General features: G+C 42.3%; 1 pseudogene; it reads left to right on the top strand.

The window, feature by feature from the left end:
- The first annotated feature begins 15,980 nt into the window (after nucleotides 1-15,980).
- On the top strand, nucleotides 15,981-16,903 carry LOC115823943 (uncharacterized; annotated as a pseudogene).
- Nucleotides 16,904-17,149: the final 246 nt, after the last annotated feature.

Raw genomic sequence — 17,149 nt, 5'->3', positions numbered from 1 at the left:
CATCACCCCATATAAAAAAATACTGTGGTATACTATAGTAAATAAACTGTAGTATACCCACAATTTTACTACAGCAAATACTGTAGTGTTTCTGAGCCATACTATAATTATTTTACTATAGTATACTATGGTGTACTATAGTATACTATAGTAAATAAACTGTAGTATGCCCTCCATTTCACTATAGTAAATACTGTAGTTATTATTCTACAGTATACTATAGGCATTGTACTATAGTATAGTACATCAAATGTGACAACATGTATGTTGTAATTGTATAGTGTATTTTGTAGTATTTTCACCATTATATGATATTTTACAACAGGCAATGTTAGGCCTACAGTAGATTTAATGTATACATAGTAACCTACACTGCAATATACAACAGTATACAACTATGTTCATTAACTAACTATAGTACCTACTATATTATATGACAATGTATAGTAACATAATGTAGTCTCTACTACAGTATACCACAATGTACAGTAACTTACTATAGACTGTGCTACATTATACCACAAAGAATAGGAAATTACTGTAGTATGTACTATACTATACGGCAATGTATAGTAACATACTATAGTACCTACGATAGTATAGTAGAGTATACCATAGCATAATACAGAACACTATAGTAAACTACAGTTTACTGTAGTACATACTATAGTACACTATAGAATTGTTTTCATGTGGGTCCTGCTTACCAATTTTGATAGAACGCTAAATACCTTGCTTTCTATTTTCTGTCGCACTGTCCTTTCCTGTCTATCAATTTTCTATCACGTTCCCTTTATTATATCTTTGATAAATATTGATCTTTCCTTCTCCAAACTTCTTTCTCTATTTTCTCAATTGACGGTATGTCATTGGTTACTCGTCATTGGCTTGGGTAGGTCACAATAGCATATAGGAAGGCGTGATTCCTGCTAAGGTGAGGGAAATCTGAGCCGCCAGTGTTGCGGATATTCCTTCAAGTCAGCAAAGCCTACTCCGTTTTCTTTAATTAGTAGCCTACGGTGGTTTAGTACGTTGAGACTCGTTTTGTACATTTGGCTTTGGATAACGAACACTGACATAACAAGATCTTCTGTTGTCATAGAGTTTGGAACGCTGACATCACAATAGCTATCATTCTTGCAGAATCGAGAAAACCAACATCACAATACCTACTGTTCCCATAAAACTAAGAATACTGATGTCACAACAATTAACATTTCTACAGAATTAAGAACACTGACATCACAATAGCTAGCATTCCTATAGGACTAAGAACACTGACATCACAATACCTAGGAATTCTATACAATTAAGAAAACTGACATCACAAGACCTTGTGTTGCCATAGAGTTTGGAACACTGACATCACAATAGCAAGCATTCATATAGAATTAAGAACAGTGACATCATAATGCCTGCCATTCCTACAGAACTAAGAACACTGACATCACAGCACTTAGCACTCCTATACAATTAAGAACACTGACATCACAATACCAAGCATTGCCAAAGAACTAAGAACACTGACATCACAGTACTATGGAATTAAGAACACTGACAACACAAGACCTAACATTCCTATAGAACTAAGAGCACTGATATCACAATACCTACCATTCCTATAAAACTAAGAACACTGAGGTCACAAGATCTTGTGTTCCTATAGAACTAAGAACAATGACATCACAAGATCTTCCGTTGCCATAGAGTTTGGAACACTGACGTCACAATGGCTAGCCCTACTGCAGAATCAAGAAAACTAATATCACAATACCTACTGTTCCCACAGAACTAAGAATACTGACATCACAATACCTCACATTATCAAGGAAATAAGAAAACTGACATCACAATAGCTGGCATTCCAATAGAATTAAGAAAACTGACATCAGAATACCTAGGAATTCTAAAGAATTAAGTACATTGACATCACAAGACCAAGCATTCCTATACAAATAAGAACACTGACATCACAAAACCTTCTATTCCTATAGAACTAAGAACACTGACATCATAATACCATGCATTGCCATACTGTTTGGAACACTGACATCACAAGACCTACAATTGCTAAAGAACAAAGAAAACTGACATCATCTTACCTAGCATTCCAAAAGAACTAAGAAAACTGATATCACAATGACGAGAATTCCTATAGAACTAAGAACACTGACATCACAAGATCTTGTATTGCCATAGAGTTTCAAGAACACTGACATCACAATAGCTAGCATTCATATAGAATCAAGAACACTTACATCACAGTACCCACCATTCCTATACAGCTAAGAACACTGACATAACAAGATCTTATACTACCATATCGTTTGGAACACTGACATCACAATAGCTGGCATTCATATAGAATTAAGAACAGTGACATCACAATATCTACCATTCCAAAAGAACTAAGAACACTGACATCACAATACCTAGCATTCCTATAGAACTAAGAACACTGACATCACAAGACCTTGTATTGCCATAGAGTTTGGAGCACTGACATCACAATACCGAGCATTCATATAGAATTAAGAACGCTGACATCACAGTACCTAGCATTTCTATAGTATTAAGAACACTGATGTCACAATACCTTGTATTGCCATGCCGTTTGGAACACTGACATCACAATAGCTAGCATTCCTATACAACTAAGAACACTGACATCACAAGACCTTGTATTGCCATAGAGTTTGGAACACTGACATCGCAATAGCCAGCATTCATAAAGAATCGAGAACAGTGACATCACAATAACTAGCATTCACATAGAATCAAGAACGGTGACATCACAATACCTACCATTCCTATAGGACTAAGAACACTGACATGACAATACCTTACATTCCTATAGAACTAAGAACACTGACATCACAAGACCTTGTATTGAAATAAAGTTTGGAACACTGACATCATAATAGTTAGCATTCATATAGAATCAAGAAGAGTGATATCACAGTACCTAGTATTTCTATAGTATTAAAAGTACTGATATCACAATACCTTGTATTGCCATGCCGTTTGGAACACTGACATCACAATACCTAGCATTCATATAGAATCAAAAACACTGACATCACAGTACCTAGTATTCCTATAGAACTAAGAACACTGAGATCACAAGACCTTGTATTGCCATAGAGTTTGGAATACTGACATCACAATAGCTAGCATTCATATAGAATCAAGAAGAGTGACATCACAATACCTAGCATTTCTATAGAAGTAAGAACACCGACATCACAATACCTAACATTCCTATAGAACTAAGAACACTGACATCACAAGACCTTGTATTGCCATAGAGTTTGGAGCACTGACATCACAATATCTACCATTTATATAGAATTAAGAACGCTGACATCACAGTACCTAGTATTTCTATAGTATAAAAAGCATTGATGTCACAATACCTTGTATTCCCATAGAGTTTGGAACACTGACATCACAATAGCCAGTATTCATAAAGAATCGAGAACACTGACATCACAATACCTAGTCTTTTTTGTATAGAACTAAGAACACTGACATCACAATACCTAGCACTCCGATAGAACTAAGAACACTGACATCACAAGACCTTGTATTGCCATACCGTTTGGAACACTGACATCATAATAACTAGCATTCACATAGAATCAAGAATGGTGACATCACAATACCTACCAATCCTAGGACTAAGAACACTGACATCATAATACCTTACATTCCTATAGAACTAAGAACACTGACATCACAAGACCTTGTATTGCCATAGAGTTTGGAACACTGACATCGCAATAGCCAGCATTCATAAAGAATCGAGAACAGTGACATCACAATAACTAGCATTCACATAGAATCAAGAACGGTGACATCACAATACCTACCATTCCTATAGGACTAAGAACACTGACATGACAATACCTTACATTCCTATAGAACTAAGAACACTGACATCACAAGACCTTGTATTGAAATAAAGTTTGGAACACTGACATCATAATAGTTAGCATTCATATAGAATCAAGAAGAGTGATATCACAGTACCTAGTATTTCTATAGTATTAAAAGTACTGATATCACAATACCTTGTATTGCCATGCCGTTTGGAACACTGACATCACAATACCTAGCATTCATATAGAATCAAAAACACTGACATCACAGTACCTAGTATTCCTATAGAACTAAGAACACTGAGATCACAAGACCTTGTATTGCCATAGAGTTTGGAATACTGACATCACAATAGCTAGCATTCATATAGAATCAAGAAGAGTGACATCACAATACCTAGCATTTCTATAGAAGTAAGAACACCGACATCACAATACCTAACATTCCTATAGAACTAAGAACACTGACATCACAAGACCTTGTATTGCCATAGAGTTTGGAGCACTGACATCACAATATCTACCATTTATATAGAATTAAGAACGCTGACATCACAGTACCTAGTATTTCTATAGTATAAAAAGCATTGATGTCACAATACCTTGTATTCCCATAGAGTTTGGAACACTGACATCACAATAGCCAGTATTCATAAAGAATCGAGAACACTGACATCACAATACCTAGTCTTTTTTGTATAGAACTAAGAACACTGACATCACAATACCTAGCACTCCGATAGAACTAAGAACACTGACATCACAAGACCTTGTATTGCCATACCGTTTGGAACACTGACATCATAATAACTAGCATTCACATAGAATCAAGAATGGTGACATCACAATACCTACCAATCCTAGGACTAAGAACACTGACATCATAATACCTTACATTCCTATAGAACTAAGAACACTGACATCACAAGACCTTGTATTGCCATGGAGTTGGAACAATGACATCACAATAGCTAGCATTCATATAGGATCAAGAACAATGACATCACAATACCCACCATTCCTATACAGCTAAGAACACTGACATCACAAGACCTTGTACTACCAAATCATTTGGAACACTGACATCACAATGGCTGGCATTCATATAGAATTAAGAACACTGACAAGACAATACCTACCATTCAAAAAGAACTAAGAACACTGACATCATAATACCTAACATTCCTATAGAACTAAGAACCCTGACATCACAAAACTTTGTATTGCCATACCGTTTGGAACACTGACATCACAATACCTAGCATTCCTATAGATCTAAGAACACTGACATCACAATACCTAGCATTCCTATAGAACTAAGAACACTGAGATCACAATACCTTGTATTGCCATAGAGTTTGGAATACTGACATCACAATAGCTAGCATTCATATAGAATCAAAAAGAGTGACATCACAATACCTAGCATTTCTATCGAATTAAGAACACTGACATCACAATACCTAGCATTCCTATAGAACTAAGAACACTGACATCACAAGACCTTGTATTGCCATAGAGTTTGGAGCACTGACATCACAATACCTAGCATTCATATAGAATTAAGAACGCTGACATCACAGTACCTAGTATTTCTATAGTATAAAGAGCACTGATGTCACAATACCTTGTATTGCCATAGAGTTCAGTCTTCCGGTTGCGCTGTCGCAAGATGGCTGCACTGACAAGAGCTCCGAGTCAACTCAGCAAATTTGTGTGGATTTACTTTTTACTTATTGTTCTTTTCGTTAATTCGGCGCTATCATACATTCAGTATGACCGACAAATACTTTTGGAGTTACGTTCGTCAGCCAGTTCGGATTTTAAACCGACTTTTGACACCGCCGACGCCGTACTCCCCTGGGCCTTTTGTTTACTTGCACGGCGTCGGAGGAAAACAAAAAGAGGGAAGCGCGCCGGGGTTCTGCGGAGAAATCGACAGAGTAACTTCAAACCTCCTCTGCCCAGCATTCTGCTAGCTAATGTACAGTCGCTGGACAACAAGCTAGACGAACTGCGAGCACGTATTAATCACGAAAGGGACATTAAGAACTGCTGCGTTCTGGCATTCACAGAGACGTGGCTGGAGCCCAACATGCCCGATTGTGCCGTCACCCCGGGGAATTTCTCCATCTACCGACAAGATCGAACGAAAGACTCAGGCAGGACGAGAGGAGGGGGTGTGTGCTTTATGGTTAACTCTTCATGGGCCAAGGATACCTGTGTTTTAACAACGCACTGTTCCCCAGTTCTGGAGCTGCTGACCATCAAAGTTAGACCCTTCTACCTCCCCAGAGAGTTCAGCTCAGTCCTCCTCACAGCTGTTTACATCCCCCCACAGGCTGATAAACCATCAGCACTGGACGAGCTGTATAGAATCATTAATGGACTGGAAAACTCATATCCAGAGGCTGCGCTCATTGTTTTGGGAGACTTCAACAGAGCCAATATGAAGAAAGTTCTCCCAAAATACTATCAACACATCACTTTTCCCACCAGGGGGGAACAGACCCTGGATCACTGCTACACCCCATTCAAGGTCTGCTACAAACCCCTCCCCCGCCCGGCTTTTGGAGAGGCAGACCACTGCTCCATCCTACTGCTGCCTGCATATAGGCAGAAGCTGATACAGGAAAAACCAGTTATCAGGGACATCTACAAATGGGACAGAGTGGCTGAGGGGGTCCTTCAGGACTGCTTTGAGACTACTGACTGGCAGATGTTTGAAGACGCGGCGGACGGCAACATCAATGAATACACAGACTCGGTCATTGGCTATATAAGCAAGTGTATCAGTGATGTTGTCCCAAGAACCATCGTTCGGATCTACCCCAACCAGAAGCCCTGGGTTAACGGGGAGATTCGCGCTAAACTCAAAGCGCGGACCACCGCCTTCAACTCAGGAGACCCTGACGCCTACAAAGCATCCAGATATGACCTCCGGAAGTCCATCAGGGATGCCAAGAAGAAGTATAGGGACAAAGTGGAGTCCAGCTACTACAGCTCTGACCCCAGGAGCATGTGGAATGGACTGCGCAGCATCACAGACTACAAGGGGAAAAACAAAGACATTGCCCAGTGCAGAGCATCGCTCCCAGATGAGCTGAACACCTTCTATGCACGGTTTGATGCAGATAACACATCGCCCATCGTGCATCCACATGTGGATGGGAAGGCTGCCACACTGACCCTAGAAACAGCTGAGGTGAGACGGTCCTTCAAAAGGGTCAACCCCCACAAAGCTCCAGGGCCAGATGGCATCCCTGGCCGGGCTCTCAGAGTGTGCGCTGACCAACTGTCGGAGGTGTTCACCAACATCTTTAACCTCTCCCTGAGTCAGTCTGTGGTCCCCACCTCCCTGAAGGCATCCACCATCATTCCTGTCCCCAAGAAGAAACCGATGTCCTCCTGCCTAAATGACTACCGCCCTGTTGCACTGACATCAGTCATCATGAAGTGCTTCGAGCGACTGGTTAAAACCCACATCTGCTCCTCCCTTCCTGACACCTTGGACCCTCTTCAGTTTGCATACAGACCAAACAGGGCCACAGAGGACGCCATCGCCATAGCGTTACACACCACGCTCACCCACCTGGACAAGGGGAATACTTATGTGAGAATGCTCTTCATCGATTACAGCTCGGCATTCAACACCATCATCCCCTCAAAACTCGTTTCAAAGCTCGCTGAACTTGGTCTAGCACCCTCCATCTGCAGCTGGATATTAGACTTCCTGACGGGCAGGCCCCAGGTGGTGAGAATTGGCAGTCACACCTCATCATCACTGATCCTCAACACAGGCGCACCACAGGGCTGTGTGCTCAGCCCTCTACTGTACTCCCTGTTCACCTACGACTGTACTGCCAAGCACAGTTCAAATGTCATCATCAAGTTTGCTGACGACACGACCATTCTGGGCCTCATCACAGACAACGATGAGACGGCTTACAGAGAGGAAGTGAGGGCACTAACCATCTGGTGCCAAGACAACAACCTCTCTCTCAACGTCAGTAAAACCAAAGAGATGATAGTAGACTTCAGGAGACAGCAGAGGGGTGGGCACCTCCCCATCCACATTGGTGACGCTGAAGTTGAGAGGGCCAGCAGCTTCAAGTTCCTCGGTGTACACATCACTGAGGACCTCTCCTGGTCGCTACATACAGACACCATGGTCAAGAAGGCTCGCCAGCGGCTCTATTTCTTGAGAAGACTGAGGAAGTTTGACATGAACGCCAGCATCCTCACCAACTTCTACAGGTGCACCATCGAGAGCTTGCTGACGGGCTGCATCACGGTCTGGTACGGGAACTGCTCCGCCCACAGCCGCAAATCACTACAGAGGGTGGTGGATGCGGCACAGCACGTGACTGGCAGCAGACTCCCTGCCATTCAGGACATCTTCCACCAGCGGTGTCTGCGGAGGGCCCACAGGATCATTAAGGACCGCAGCCACCCAGCACGCAGACTGTTCTCCTTGTTACCGTCTGGCAGACGATACAGGAGCATGGCTGCACGCACCACCAGACTTAAGGACAGTTTTTACCACCAGGCCATCAGGCTTCTTAACTCACACAACTAAACACCCCCCCCCCCCCCCCACTGGAGTCTGGACTACCTACTCTGTTGCACTGTTCACTGCTCAAGTGCACTGTTGCACTACTAACTTGCACTACACTGTCTACCTTCACAGGTTACTATGATTCACAATGTTTACATGATACTGCACTGACACTTACACTGGTACATAAAGCTGTACATCCCCCATGTGCAATACCGCTGTTCACACTCGTCACTTTAAACTTTAAATCTAAGCGTCCTTTGCATGTATATAGTGTATATTTCATATTCTGTTCCATATTCTGTTATATTTATTGCGCACCCTCCGTGTACCTTATTGTTCATTACGCATACCTCTCTTTTTATATTTTTCTTCTTAGTTAACTCCTTTTATATATTTATAACTCTCTTTTATATTTTCTTTCTTAGTATACTCCTTATTCCCCTACTCTTTTTAAATCCCCTGTTTTGCTCTTCTACTCCTTGTGCTCTTATTGCTGAGTTGACCTGTTTCTCTCTTCTCACACATTTCATTGTACCGTTGACCCTGTGTCAACCTACATATGACAAATAAACTCTTAAACTAAAACTAAACTTAAACTAAACTAGAGTTTGGAACACTGACATCACAATAGCTAGCATTCACATAGAATCAAGAACACTGACATCACAGTACCTAGCACTTCGATAGAACTAAGAACACTGACATCACAATACCTAGCATTCCTATAGAACTAAGAACACATTATGATGTTAACATTATTAACATTATGATGTTCATTATGATGAACATTATTCGTTAGAAGGACACTTAGAGGGCGACGGTTTTCTTGTTGTTTCTGTTGTCTCTGCCTGACCAGTGCTCCAGCTCTTTTGCCTCGCTTCCTTCTCGATTAAATCAATACCTAGCATTCCTATAGAACTAAGAACACATTATGATGTTAACATTATTAACATAATGGCTCAGCTCTTGAGCCATTATGGCGGACGCTGGCGCATTTTGGCTGCCGCTCCGTCTCTGAGACTTAAAGTTTTACAGCTTCATCGATGAAATCGACGCTTGTATTTTTTCGGAGTTTACTCTCTTACCTGGACTAACACTTTTAATCAGTTTATGTGGACTACTATCTCCAGTTTAATTCATCATTTTACCTGCCAATGAAGTTCCCTCTCCTGCAAACTCCAGGACTTCGGGACTGACTCACAGCTTGCAATTCGTCACCCTGCTACCGGAGCGGTCCTGGTCTGCCACATCGCTAGCTACTACGAGCCCAACCGGTTATCCTACCGGGATCTTCCCGTTCTGGTGTGGTCCATTTGCCAGGCTTGAGTCGTTTTTCTCCGCTAGCCACCACCGCACCGGTCAACCTCCACTTCCCGAGTAGGAGTGCAAAGCTAACTGGTAGCCCCTCCACGGTACTTCTCCTACCCATTGGACTACTGCTGTCCTGCGACTAACAAGCTGTGGATTTCCCGTGTTTACTGCGGAGCTTCCCCTCTCCTGGATGTCCTTCTCCTGGATTGAAGCTAATCGCCAGCTTATGCTAGCGCTCTCCAGCTGGGCCATGCCGTTACTCTACTCCAACTCTGAACTTCACAACCTCAACAATCACCTGCGTCCGGATTGTATGGACGTTCTCAGGGAGACTGGAATACTTCGCCGCGGTCATTCTCTACACAGAGGATCTGGCCGCATGTTTACATATCACGCTTCATCTCCATATTCCATTTCATCCCTATGGTCCTGCCGTGCACCAACTTCCGCATTACGTCAGCACAACAAACAACATGTGAATCTGGCCAATCTTCGTCCCCTTCCCCGGTCCTCACAATCAACTACAAAGCAACGCCACCTGAAAATGGCTTTGCTGAACATTCGTTCGCTCAACAAAAAAAGCCTTATCCTGCATGAATTTATAATTGACAACAATCTGGATTTCCTCTGTCTCACTGAAACCTGGCACAAACCCCTGGACTATTTATCATTAAACCAAACAACACCAACAGGATTCACTTACATTGACCAACCCCGCACTGATGGGCGGGGAGGTGGTGTCGCTGCTGTATTCCGGGAGGACATCAGAACAACCACCATTTCCACTCCTGTTGCTCGCTCTTTTGAACATATTGCCTGCAAACTCTCAGGCCCCACTCCTCTGGTCACTGCCGTTATTTACCGTCCCCCCAAGCCAAACGCATCCTTTCTCTCTGACTTCTCTGAGTTTCTGACCCAGTTATGTGCCATCTCACCTTCTATTCTCCTCTTGGGTGACTTTAATGTCCACATAGATGACGCTGACTGTAAATTCGCTACAGAATTCCTGGAACTATTACACTGCTTTAACTTCACACAACATATCAACTTCCCCACTCACAGCCATGGTCACATTTTGGATTTGGTCTGCTCCACTGGACTCTCAATTCATCACCTCTCTAGCCTCAACCTTGATGTCTCAGACCACCTGGCAGTCATTCTGGACATCGACATCCCTATCCCCATTCCAAAAAACAAACGAAATATATCCTTCAGAAACCTCAAATCTGTCTCTCCCTCGGCTCTATCTGCTCTTCTTTCTAGTAAACTGTCCATCTCCTCTCCCCCTCTGTCTGATAATCCCTCTGATCTTGTTAACTATTACAACGATATACTCTCCTCCTGTCTTGATCAGATGGCTCCTGTTAAAACCAAAACCGTTTCATTCACACACTCAGCTCCCTGGTACACTCCTGAACTCCACCAAATGAAAACCCACAAGCGCCAACTTGAGAGACTCTACAAGAAAACTGGCCTCACAGTGCATCTTCAGGCTTATTCAGACTACCTCCAACAATACAAAGAAGCTCTCACCACGGCTCGGTCCACCTATTACTCTGACCTCATACACTCTGGCTCCAACAACCCCAAGGCTCTCTTCTCCACGATAAACAATCTTCTCAAGCCCACTGACAACACTCTCAAAACCTTTACCGTCAATAAGTGTAACTCCTTCCTTTCATTTTTCCAAACTAAAATTGATACCATTTACAATAATCTGACCACCTCCCCTGCCCTCCTCAGTTCCCAAAGTACGTCTCTCCAATTCACCACTCAGCCCCTGTCTCAGTTCTCCTCCATTTCCCCAATGGAACTGGCCAACATCATGGCGGGAATGAAAAACTCCAACTGCATTCTGGATCCCATCCCACCCAAATTCATCAGGGACTGTCTCCCGGTTCTCTCCTCACTCATCACATTAATCATAAACTCCTCCCTCAATTCTGGTTCAGTCCCCCAAATGCTCAAACTGGCTGCTGTCACCCCCATTCTCAAAAAACCTGGACTCAACCCTGACATCATGTGCAATTTTCGTCCCATCTCCAATCTCCCCTTTCTCTCAAAAATACTGGAACGTGTTGTCGCCTCCCAAATCAAAGCCCACCTCAGCTCAAACGACTTATTCGAACCATTTCAATCTGGTTTCCGTTCACAGTACAGCACAGAATCGGCTCTGCTCAAAGTTACCAATGATCTACTCCTCTCCTCAGACTCTGGCCACCTCAGCATTCTCATCCTCCTCGACCTCACTGCCGCTTTTGACACCATCAACCACAGCATCCTTCTTTCCCGCCTGGAATCCCACGTCAACATCACTGGCACTGCCCTCTCCTGGTTAAAGTCATATCTCACAAATAGACAACAGTTCATCAATATTAACAACTGCACCTCCTCCGTAGCCCCTCTGTCCCAAGGCGTCCCCCAGGGTTCAGTGCTTGGTCCTCTCCTATCCATCCTCTACATGCTCCCCCTTGGCAACATCATCCGTCAGCACAGTCTCCACTTCCACTGCTATGCTGATGATGTCCAGCTCTACATTTCCACCAAATCCATCACCACTGCAACTTACTCTACCCTCACCAACTGTATCACTGAGGTTAAATCCTGGATGCAAGCAAATTTCCTCAAACTAAACTGGGAAAAATCTGATATGATCATCATCGGCCCCAAGTCCCTCACAAAAAATGCCCACAATGTCTGCCTCACCATCAATAACTCCACATTGTCTCCCTCCCCACACATCCGCAACCTCGGAGTCATTTTTGACAGCAACCTCTCTTTTGAACACCATGTTAACCACATCACCAGAACTGCTTTCCTCCACCTAAAGAACATAGCACGTCTTCGTTCATCACTCTCCTTTTCTGCTGCAGAAACTCTGATCCATGCTTTCATTACATCCAGGATTGACTACTGCAACAGCATTCTTCACGGCTCATCAACCAAAGTCCTAAATAAACTTCAATACATCCAGAACTCTGCTGCTCGCCTGCTCACCCACTCTCGTTCCCGTGATCACATCACCCCGGTCCTTCAGAAACTCCACTGGCTTCCTGTCCCTCAACGGATCCAATTCAAAGTTCTCCTCTTCACCTTCAAAGCCCTCCACAATCAGGCCCCCTCCTATCTCTCCGACCTGCTCCATCTCCATGCTCCTTCCCGAAGTCTCCGTTCCTCTGATGCGAACCTCCTGGCAGTACCATGCAGGACCAAGCACCGGACCTGGGGCGATAGAGCCTTCTCCACTGCTGCCCCCTCCCTCTGGAACTCCCTCCCCCAACACATCCGAGACTGCACTGAACTATCAGTATTCAAATCCCTCCTTAAAACTCACCTCTTTCGAACTGCTTTTAATCTATGATTATACTGCGTTTTATACCCTTGTATTGCACTGATTTTACAACTTTTAAGTCAAATGCCTCTGACATTTAATTTTTATTGTTTTCTTATTTTCTCTTATTTTTTTATGATTATGTTCTTTTACTGATTATTTTATGCTTATCAAGCGACTTTGAGTATCATGAAAAGCGCTCTACAAATAAAATGTATTATTATTTATTATTATAATGTTAATATACAATCGAGACTTTGATCAACATCAGATCTACACTCGATACGCATTTTATAGCCAAAAATTGTTCAACGGATTCAGCGGACTTCCATTTGTTTAGATTTAAATTGTTTAGCCTACCTGCTACACCTTGTAAACGGAGCCGGAGAAGGAAGCGAGGCAAAGTTCCATGGCAACACGCCGTCAAGATGGCTGTCGTTCTCTGAGCTCTATCTTAAATCAAACTTTTTTGTTAATTTGTTCACACTACTTTATGCAAGAACACTATAATTTTGAACGTGATGATCACCTACGATAGGGAGACTTTGATCAACATCAGATCTACAATCGATACACATTTTATAGCCAAAAATTGTTCAACGGATTCAGCGGACTTCCATTTGTTTAGATTTAAACTGTTTAGCCTACCTGCTACACCTTGTGAACGGAGCCGGAGAAGGAAGCGAGGCAAAAGAGCTGGAGCACTGGTCAGGCAGAGACAACAGAAAGAACAAGAAAACCGTCGCCCTCTAAGTATCCTTCTAACGAATAATGTTCATCGTAATGAACATCATAATGTTAAGACTAATATGACTATGTATATAGCTAGTGGTGACATTTTTCCCATTAGTGTACTTTCACGCCCTTGTAGCTCATTTCGGTCGAGACTCAAACAGACCATATTTCGTAGCAATTTAGTTCCAATTCAACTGATTCCCTCCTGCGATGTGATTACTGTAAGCCCAGTTACGCTGAAGTTAGGTTTTATCAATATCAGATCGCTTTCACCTAAGGCGTTGCTTGTTAGTGACCTGATCAGTGATCTTAGCCTTGACATGATGGGTTTGTGTGAAACTTGGTTAAAGCCAGACGTTTTTCTCCCTTTAAATGAAGCTTTACCCCCTAACTATTCCTTTTCCTGTGCTGCTAGGGCAGCAAAGAAAGGTGGGGGTGTAGCTCTAATCTATAATACTAAATTTACTTCTAACACCCTTTACCTAATTTTGACTCTTTTGAGTTGCTCTCTGTGAAGCAATATGGTACTGCTTCAACTTTTCTCATAGCAGTGCTCTATCGTCCCCCGGGGCCCTATAGTCAATTTCTAGATGAGTTTTCTGAATTTATCTCTGTTATTCTTACTAGAGTGGATAAAATCCTGATATTGGGGGACTTTAATATTCACATCAATAACCATTCTGATTCACTTAATAAAGCTTTTACAACTATCATAGACACTTTTGGCTTTAACCAATATGTCCACGAACCAACTCATCTCAGTGGCAACACTTCAGATCCTATTCTAGCTCGCGGACTAGATATCTGTCATGTTATCGTCTCTCTTTACTCCGCTGCCCTTTCAGACCATTTTCTTATTACTTTCCAAGTAACTCTTCCGTTGACGCCAATTGTCTCTACCGCGGTTCGTAGCTGCCGTCGCGTTAATGCTTCCACCACTGCTGCGCTCGCTGATCTGCTTCCTACTGCTCTCAACTCTTTCAATGATCAGCAGAGATCTTTGAACGACTTGACGGACAGCATAAATTCTACCCTTCGTAATGCATTAGATATGGTAGCACCATTAACTATAAAAAATAGACGTAAACACTTAACACCTTGGTTTAATAAAGAAACCCACGCGCTGAAGCAGGTGTGTAGGAAATTGGAACGAAACTGGCGGGCAACCAAACTAGAGGTTTTTCGCCTTGCATGGCACGACAGCCTGATAGATTATAAACGCGCTCTCTACGCAGCCAGATCCGCGTATTACTCGAAAATAATTAATGTTAACAAAAATAACTCCAGGTTCCTTTTTGATACAATATCTAAACTTACCCAGAATCACTCCCCTCAATCTAGCCCTTTTACCGCAAACGATTTTGTTGAATTTTTCTCGCAAAAAATAGACTTAATTCGTCGTAATATTCAAATTAATTTATCAAATCAGACTGCCTGCACGCTCTCTGTTACTGCGCCTAAGATTAGTCAGGATGTGCAGCCTTTACCTCAATTTAACCCTATCTCTCTAGACGCGCTGTCCAAATTGGTGCACTCTGCTAAACCAGCCTCTTGCCTCCTTGATCCCCTACCTGCTAAACTTTATATGGAGCTTTTCTCGGTTCTTGGCCCAACAGTCCTAAACACTCTAAATATGTCACTTAAATCTGGTATTGTACCCTCCTCTTTTAAAACAGCCGTGATCAGGCCTTTACTTAAAAAACCACATCTTGACCCTGAAGCCTTAAATAATTATAGGCCGATCTCTAATCTCCCGTTTCTTTCTAAAATACTTGAAAAAATTGTAGCTGCTCAGCTGATAGCCCATATGTCCTCTAACAGTCTGTTTGAAATATTTCAGTCAGCCTTCAGGTGTTTTCACTCTACTGAAACCGCCCTCACTAGAGTAACTAATGATCTTTTATTAGTCATGGATGCTGGTGCTACCTCTGTTCTTATTCTGCTTGATCTGAGTGCAGCATTTGACACGGTCGATCACACTATATTGTTAAAGCGCTTGGAAAACCAAATTGGCATTCGTGGCCTGGCGCTCTCTTGGTTTAAATCTTATCTCTCTGAGAGAAAGCAGTGTGTCCACTATAATAATGGGACCTCTGAATACCACAAGCTTAACTATGGTGTTCCTCAGGGATCAGTCCTTGGCCCTCTTCTATTCTCTATTTACATGCTCCCTTTGGGTGACATTATTCGTAGTTACAACATTAACTTCCATTGTTATGCTGACGATACTCAGATTTTCTTACCTATCCAGCATAATGACAGCTCTGAATTGGCTAACCTTGAGGCATGTCTTTGTGCTATTAAGGGTTGGATGTCTTCAAATTTCCTGATGCTTAACGCAGGCAAGACTGAAATACTGGTCATTGGTCCCCCTACGCATAAGCATCTTTTTAGTGATCTAACTCTAAATTTTGACAACTGCATCATCTCTCAAAACTCTTCAGCTAAGAACCTTGGTGTGATTTTTGACTCTAGTCTCTCGCTAGTCACTCATATCAAGTACACAACCAACCGCTAGTCACTCATATCAAGTACACCACTGCCTTTTATCACCTCCGTAACATTGCTAAAATTAGGCCCTTTCTAAGTATGGCTGATGCAGAAACCATTGTTCACGCATTCGTCACGTCTCGCCTCGATTACTGCAATGTTCTTTACTCTGGCCTGCCTGCCTCTAGTACCAATAGTCTTCAGCTGGTCCAGAATGCTGCTGCTAGAATTCTGACCCGAACGAAGAAGTTTGATCACATTAGCCCTGTCCTGGCTTCCCTTCATTGGCTCCCAATTCATGCAAGGGCAGATTTTAAGGTCCTCTTATTAACATATAAAATTTTACATGGGCTTGCGCCTTCCTACCTGTCTGGCTTAATTATACCCTATAACCCCCCTCGCACCCTGCGCTCTCAAGATTCTGGATTATTAGTCATTCCAAGAGTTAAAAAGAAGTCCGCTGGCAACAGAGCCTTTTCCTACCGCTCTCCCTTCCTTTGGAATGGTTTACATAAAGAAGTTAGAGAAGCAAACTCTCGCAATACCTTTAAAACAAGACTAAAGACTTATCTATTTTCTCGAACTTATGCATGATATAATTTTGATTTGACTTTGTTATAAACATGTAAAGCCCTTTGAGACTATAAATAGTGATATTGGGCTCTAAATAAATATTATTATTATTATTATTATTATTAACACTGACATCACAAGACCTTGTATTGCCATAGAGTTTGGAACACTGACATCACAATAGCTAGCATTCATAAAGAATCAAGAACAGTGACATCACAATACCTATCATTCCTATAGAATAAAGAACGCTGACATCACAATAGC

The sequence above is a fragment of the Chanos chanos genome, chromosome 11 (genome assembly GCF_902362185.1).
Source record: "Chanos chanos chromosome 11, fChaCha1.1, whole genome shotgun sequence".
Classification (NCBI taxonomy): Eukaryota; Metazoa; Chordata; class Actinopteri; order Gonorynchiformes; family Chanidae; genus Chanos; species Chanos chanos.
The sequence above is the reverse complement of the archived record's forward strand: the minus strand, read 5'-3'. Positions and strand labels throughout refer to the sequence as shown.